This window comes from Scomber scombrus, chromosome 1 (genome assembly GCF_963691925.1).
Source record: "Scomber scombrus chromosome 1, fScoSco1.1, whole genome shotgun sequence".
Taxonomy (NCBI): domain Eukaryota; kingdom Metazoa; phylum Chordata; class Actinopteri; order Scombriformes; family Scombridae; genus Scomber; species Scomber scombrus.
The window spans coordinates 35,587,670-35,595,359 of record NC_084970.1 but is presented as its reverse complement, the minus strand read 5'-3'; the positions used below and the strand labels follow the sequence as shown (position 1 = coordinate 35,595,359).

Below are 7,690 nucleotides of genomic sequence, written 5' to 3'. Positions count from 1 at the left end.
TAATCTTCGTGTCGTCCTCCCGGGTCAAATTGACCCCGTCTGTTTTGACTGTTCCTTCCTTCCTTCCTTCCTTCCTTCCTTCCTTCCTTCCTTCCTTCCTTCCGTCTGTCCTTCCTCCCTCCTTCTGTCTTTCTTTCCTTCCTCTTTCTTTCCTTTCTTCCTTCTTTCCTTCCTCCATCCCCCTTCCTCCCTCCCTTCCATCCTGCCTCCCTTCCTTCCTACCTTCCTTCCTTCCTTCCTTCCTTCCTTCCTTCCTTCGTCCCTTCCTTCCTTCCTTCTTTTCTTTCCTCCCTTCCTTCCTCCCTCCTTTTCTTCCTTCTTCCCTTCTTCCTTCCCTTCCTTCCTTCCTACCTTCCTTTCCTTCTTTCTTCTCCCTTCCATCCTTCCTTCCTCCTTTCCTTCCTTCCTTCTTTCCTTCCTCCATCCTTTCCTTCTTTGTTCCTCCCTTCCATCCTTCCTTCCTCCTTTCCTTCCTACCTTCCATCTTTCCTTCTTTCCTCCCTTCCTTCCTTCTTTGTTCCTCCCTTCCATCCTTCCTTCCTCCTTTTCTTCCTTCCTTCTTTCCTTCCTCCCTTCCATCCTTCCTTCCTCCTTTCCTTTCTTCCTTCTTCCTCCCTTCCTTCCTTGACGAGTACAAAAGGAGAGTTAAGCCAACAATTTTGGGTTGTTTTGTTTTTTTTGCACAATTACCTCTGGCAAAGATTTACAACCTCCTGTCTACATGAATCACTTTTCACAGATTTTTCGATTAATCTTTGACGGTTGCACAATTCCTCAGAGTCACGTTAATAAATCTGGGAACAGTATTCGATGCCTCTCTTACCTTATGAGTCACACGTCAAGTATATATATTACGAGAACTGACTTCTTTCACCTTGGTAACTTTGCCAAAAAATACGCCCCCATCCATCTACAATTATCCAATTGTTACGACCCTCTGAAACAGGTCGTTACAATGACGGCCAAACATAGTTGTAGGAGCCTTTTTTTTGAGTTAAATGTAATGCTCCTCCCAGACACTAGGGGGAGCATGGAAAGCTTGGCGCAGCTTGGCACAGGTTGTTTAACCCTCCTGTTGTCCTCGAGTCAAGGAAGGAAGGGAGGGAGGGACTTTTTGCATTTAGACGGTAACTGGCATGGAGGCCAAAAGGAAACAGAGAGAGAGAGGAATGATTTGCAGCATAGGTCCATAGATGGATTCAAGCCATAGACACGATATAAGAAATGGACGTAACATCCGTGACGTTACCCATTGGTTTGTGGACTGCTGCTCGGAGGCCAATAGTTTCGGATCTGAGCAGCGCCATCTTGAAAATTTCAGGTGCATGCCGGGAAAAATAAAAACACAGATTTTACTTATATGGGCATCAGGAGGAGCATGAGGCGCCCTCCTGAACCTGTGAACCAATCAACCTGTCAATCACGACGTAGCCACGCCCTAATGCATACCCTGCTTTATCGTCACATATAAAATCAGGGAGGCCAAAATGTCACAAATGAACATCATACTGCATTGAAGAAGGCTTTAAACTAGCGATTGAGACCATAAACACATTTTGAAAACGTTTACTGAGGTTAGAAATCAAGTGAGAAGTTGGTGAATTCTCCATTGACTTGTATAGAGACGGAAGTCCTTTGAAAACACAAAACGGTCGCCCCCTGGTGGCCTTTTGATAGAATGCAGTTTTAAGTTACTTCCGAGTTGGCATCATTGCAGAGGACCGGAACTCCCCGCCTGGTTCAAACAAGGGATGCTGCCTTTATGTGGCATGCACACTAACCACTCAACCACCAGGGCGCTCCTCAACCAATAATTTCTAACCAAAACCAGAACAAAAAGAAGGGAAGACACCTGGACCAGCCCACAAAGGGCGGTAGAATCTGGGTGTCTTCCCTCTAACCTAAATTAACTTAAAGTAAGCTGCGAAAACAAGACTACCGGACCCACCAAACAGGACAGCAACAAAGGCAAAAACACTAAAACATAACATAAAAAACACTGTCACAATCAGTCTGAATGAGAGCCAACTGGGAAGAAACACACAACTCACAATTAACACAATTCAGACACACACAAAAAAACTCGTACATGCTTTTATAACATCTGGAATCGACTTCTGATGGTGTATTTCTTTCTAGCATACCGAATACAGCAATAAAAGGTTTTCAATTGGTTCAAAACACAGCTGCCAGAGTCCACACAAGGTCTAAGAAGTTGGATTGTAATGTATAAGTTGTCCTGATGCCAATTCAAGCAAGAGCTGATTTCGGAATCCTTCTTCTTAATAATAAAGCTTTAAACGGACTCACTCCTCCTTCGTGTATCTCCAGTCTTATTACTCCATCACGTCCCTTACCTTCTCTTAATGCTCGTTACGTAACCGTTCCTCCATTTAACAGACAATATTTTGGGAGTAAAGCCTTTGCACATCGAGCTCCCCCCCTACATTAGAAATAATTATCACTCCACGTTCAGGAGTAAAAGTCCTGCTGAGACTTTCAAATGTGTGTGTTGTGGCCTCTCCTCATTTCACCAGCTGGGAAATCAAATCAACGTCGTAAACTTTGACACATAGAGTTACCCTCCAACTCTGTTCTGGTTATATGATCTTTATTTTTTCAATCGTGTTATTATATTAACATTATTACCCCTGTGTGTGTACTTTCAAAACAAATCAAACCAAATACTCTCTTACTGTAACGATAAACAGTCTTTAAATAGCATCTCACTGGTATAGCTGGGACTTGAACCCAAGATCTCCTGTTTATAAGACAGGCTCTTTAACCACTAAGCCAAAGCACCTCAGCTATCAATGTCCTTTATATAAACTTTAAGACCTGAAATGACAAAGTTATGTTTATTGTCTTGTTTGTGATCCATATTTTTGCTTCGGATGTAAATGAGCTAAGTAAGTAATTCAACTGCTTCTGTTGGACGACATATTGTCTCAGGAATAATGACGATAAACAATATTATTGTCATTTGAAGATCATTTTATATCACTGATATAATGATAATATAATAGCATAATAATGTAAAGGTGGGATTGTAAACTTCTGTAAAAACCAGGCGGGGAGTTCCGGTCCTCTGAAATGAGGCCAACGCGGAAGTAACTTAAAACTGCATTCTATCAAAAGGCCACCAGGGGGCGACCGTTTTGGTGTCAAAAGGACTTCCGTCTCTATACAAGTCAATGGAGAATTCACCAACTTCTCACTTGATTTCTAACCTCAGTAAACGTTTTCAAAATGTGTTTATGGTCTCAATCGCTAGTTTAAAGCCTTCTTCAATGCAGTATGATGTTCATTTGGGACATTTTGGCCTCCCTGATTGTATATTTGACGATAAAGCAGGATGGCGCTGCTCAGATCCGATACTATTGGCTTCCAAGCAGCAGTCCACAAACCAATGGGTGACGGATGTTATGTCCATTTCTTATATACAGTCTATGGTAAAAACCCAGACTGTCATTATGGTTGTGGACAGATTTATTTACCTTTAATTCATCTGCAGTCTCCACTCAGGACTCAGGACACTACTCACTTAGCTGCTAATGTGAAGTGTGGCAATACTGAGGTCAAAGGTCATGTCCATGAATCATACGATAAGTCCATATATAGACATGATGATGCTGATAATTACGTGAATGTACGATAAGTTGATAACTATTGTGACAGACCTACTGTAGGTATAATGCCTCAAAGAAAGATAATATCTATGAATGTAACCCTACAACCATCAGGCACTGCTGGGATTTGAACCCAGGATCTCCTGTTTACTAGACAGGCGCTTTAACCAACTAAGCCACAGCACCAGTAAAGAACATAACTGGTGTTGCTGGTTTTCGTGTCCGAGGCCTTCAGAAAGTTGCTGCTAATTTCCAATTTCCAATCAATTCATGAGAAGAGGTGAATCAACTGATCGACTGTGATTCAGGGAATAATTAATAGTTCACAATCTTGTCTTATATGTTAAAGATGAAGGATAACAAGCAGGTACTGCTGGGATTTAAACCAAGGATGTACTATTGATTAGACTGGCTCTTTAATCAACTAAGCCACACAACCAATGCTAACTTCTTCTTTCATTTAAACTTTATGAACTAGAATGATAAAGTTATGTTTATTGTCTTGGTCCTTATTGTTACAGTGTACAGAGACTGTTTGGGTGATGTGAACCTTAACCTTTGTGTCGTCCTCCCGGGTCAAATTGACCCCGTCTGTTTTGGCTGTTCCTTCTTTCCTTCCTTCTTTCCTTCCGTCTGTACTTCCTCCATCCCCCTTTCTTCCCTCCTTCCTTCCTTTCCTTCCTTCCTTCCTTCCTCCCTACCTCCTTTCCTTTCTTCTTCCTCCCTTCCTTCCTCCCTCCTTTCCTCCCTCCTTTCCTTCCTTCTTGGGATTTTTTTTCCAGAAATGGAAGAAAAACCAAACAGTATTTCGTCTTTCCAGAAATTTCTGAGCTACACTTTCATCCAAATGTAGCAGATATTTTTTTAGATTAATTTCCAAAAGAAAGTAAAGAGAAGAAAATGCAAATCAATATGTTTTTTTTTATTTTTTTTTTATATCTAATGGTTTTCAAATATTCAAAAGACTGTAGATGTTACATTCTTCTGTGACTTATGTAAAATTTGGCATTTCTTCCTTCCTAAAATGACATTTAATGGTTCTATTTGTTTTTTATTTCCTCTAGCAACACATAACCATCAGTGGGGTTTTTTTTGTCTGCTGCGTTTTTGCTTAATTATGTCTGAAGTCTGAAATGATGTGAAGATTTTTACCACATTTTCTGTCTCTCTTTCTCAATACATATAATTTTCCAAAACCTTTTAGGCTTCTTTCTTCTTCAGACTATTTCTGGAGACATTTTAAGTTTGATTGAAAGTAAACAACATGCATCCGGGTCCCCACAACATCCAAAGTTTGTTAAAATCCTCCTGTTGTCCTCGAGTCAAGGAAGGAAGGGAGGAAGAAGGAAGGAAAGGAGGAAGGAAGGGAGGAAGAAGTAAGGAAAGGAGGAAGGAAAGGAGGAAGGAAGGGAGGAAGAAGGAAGGAAAGGAGGAAGGGAGGAAGAAGGAAGGAAAGGAGGAAGGAAGGGAGGAAGAAGGAAGGAAAGGAGGGAGGAAGGAAGGTAGGAGGGAGGGAGGAAAGACAGAAGGAAGGGAGGAAGGAAAGGAAAGAAGGAAGGAAGGAATGAAGGAGGGAAGTAAAGAAGGACGTCACCCATTGGTTTGTGGACTGCTGCTCGGAGGCCAATAGTATCGGATCTGAGCAGCGCCATTTTGAACATTTCCGGTGCATGCCGGGAAAAATAAAAACACGGATTCTACTTATATGGGCATCAGGAGGGGCATGAGGCACCCTCCTGATCCTGTGAACCAATCAACCTGTCAATCACGACGTAGCCACGCCCTAATGCATACCCTGCTTTATCGTCAAATATAAAATCAGGGAGGCCAAAATGTCCCAAATGAACATCATACTGCATTGAAGAAGGCTTTAAACTAGCGATTGAGACCATAAACACATTTTGAAAACGTTTACTGAGGTTAGAAATCAAGTGAGAAGTTGGTGAATTCTCCATTGACTTGTATAGAGACGGAAGTCCTTTTGACACCAAAACGGTCGCCCCCTGGTGGCCTTTTGATAGAATGCAGTTTTAAGTTACTTCCGCGTTGGCCTCATTTCAGAGGACCGGAACTCCCTGCCTGCATTTAACCCTACAACATCCTATACAGGGTTAAATCTGACCCATTTTGACATGACTGACATTTGAAAGCAATAAAAACACCCTAAATTAAAAATGTCAAGCCTGAAATTTCATGACTTTTCCTAAAGTGCTTTCAAATAATTTTTGTGCAGTTGGTATACTTTTATTTTTGCACATAGAGCATGTTGATTAATGGTTTTAATGATTATAATTAAAATAAAAACCAAAGCACTTCGAGCTGCATCCCTTGTATGAAAGGTGCTCTATAAATAAAGTGTATTATTATTAGTATTATTTTATAGTGTCAACTCTAAAGGAGACACTCTCTGCTTCCTGAAAACATTACTGAAGGATCAATCAACCATTTATTAATGACTGATAATGAATATATTATATTTGTGGTTGAAATGTGCTACAGGGATTAACCCTCCTGTTGTCCTCGAGTCAAGGAAGGAAGGGAGGGAGGGAAGAAGGAAGGAAAGGAGGAAGACGGAAGGGAGGGAGGAAGGAAGGAAAGGAGGAAGGAAGGAAGGAGGGAAGGAAGGAAGGAAGAAAAGGAGGGAAGGAAGGAAAGAAGGAAGGAGGGAGGGAGGGAAGGAGGGAGGGAGGGAGGGAGGGAGGGAGGGAGGGAGGGAGGGAGGGAGGGAGGGAGGGCGAAAGGAAAAGAAGTAGGGAGGAAGGAAGGAAAGAAGGACAGAGGAAAGAAGGGAGGAAGGGATGGAGGAAGGAAGGAAGGAAGGAAGGAAGGAAGGAAGGATGGAGGGAGGGAGGATAGGAGGAAAGGAAAGAAGGAAAGGAGGAAGGAAAGGAAGGAAGGCAGGACGGAGGAAAGAAGGAAGGAAGGAGGGAGGGAGACAGGAAAAAAAGGAAGCAAGGAGGGAAGAAAGAAGGAGGGAGGAAGGAAGGAAGGACAGAAGGAAGGAAGAGAGGGGGATGGAGGAAGGAAACAAGGAAGGGAGGAGGGAGAAAGGAAAAGAGGAAGGGAGGAAAGAAGGAACAGTCAAAACAGACGGGGTCAATTTGACCCGGAGGACGACACGAAGGTTAATTATAAAGGAATATGAGCCGCTTCATACTGTGAAGAGTCACAATATGAAGAGTATGTAAGAGTTAACCTGCCAGTAGTTTTCATTCCTGACGCCTTGAAGAATTATTTCTGTAGATAAGTGACAAACTATTCTGGTATAAATGCAGAAAATAATGAAGGGGGGCTCTGAAAGCGTTGTGTACATGTGTAAGAGAAGCATGAAATCAAACACCAGGCGTTGGGTGGAGATAATGAATCATAGCTGGAGAGGAGAAAAATATTAAAAGTGGTGCACAGGTCTAACAAATACATCTCTCACTATGTAGAAACCCTGCTGAGCACACAATGGATTTATCTCTCCCATGGGCCGCTTCCTGTAATGAACACTTAGGAAAAAAGGTCATCACCCCCCCGCCCACACACACACACACACACACACACACACACACACACACACACACACCCACACACACAGTTTAATTAACAATATCTGGTCACCAAACGGTCACAACAACACTCAGTCACATGCACGGGCCCCACAAGTAAAGCCATCTTAGCAACCAAGCAGACCTTCAATATGTGGCTCAAAGCTTCATTGACCGGCTCGCTCCCTTGCGGCTAACACTCAGCTCCAATGAGGAGTTACCGTACAGTTTGCTGACAGCTAAAAAAAACAAAAAACAGTCGATTCTCCCCCTTCATGGTCCCTCGAGGCTCTTTGATAATCTAAAACTCAGAGACGAGTTTCCTACTTTCCTTCCTCCATCCCACTTTCTTCCTTCCTTCTGTCCTTCCTTCCTCCCTCCCTTCTTCTTTCCTTCCCTCCTTCCTTCCTTCCTCCCTCCTTATCTCTTTCTTTCATCCCCCCTACCTTCCTTCTTTCCTCCGTCCTTCCTTCTTTTCCTTTCCTTCGTCCCTTCCTCTTTTCCTTTCCCCCCCCACCCTGCTTCCTT

At 42.6% G+C, this 7,690-nt stretch overlaps 1 non-coding gene across 1 annotated transcript; it reads right to left on the bottom strand.

The window, feature by feature from the left end:
- Positions 1-3,741: 3,741 nt before the first annotated feature.
- trnat-agu (transfer RNA threonine (anticodon AGU)) lies at positions 3,742-3,815 on the bottom strand. The gene has a single exon. It is a non-coding gene; the product is annotated as a tRNA-Thr (tRNA).
- Between the last annotated feature and the right edge of the window lie 3,875 nt (positions 3,816-7,690).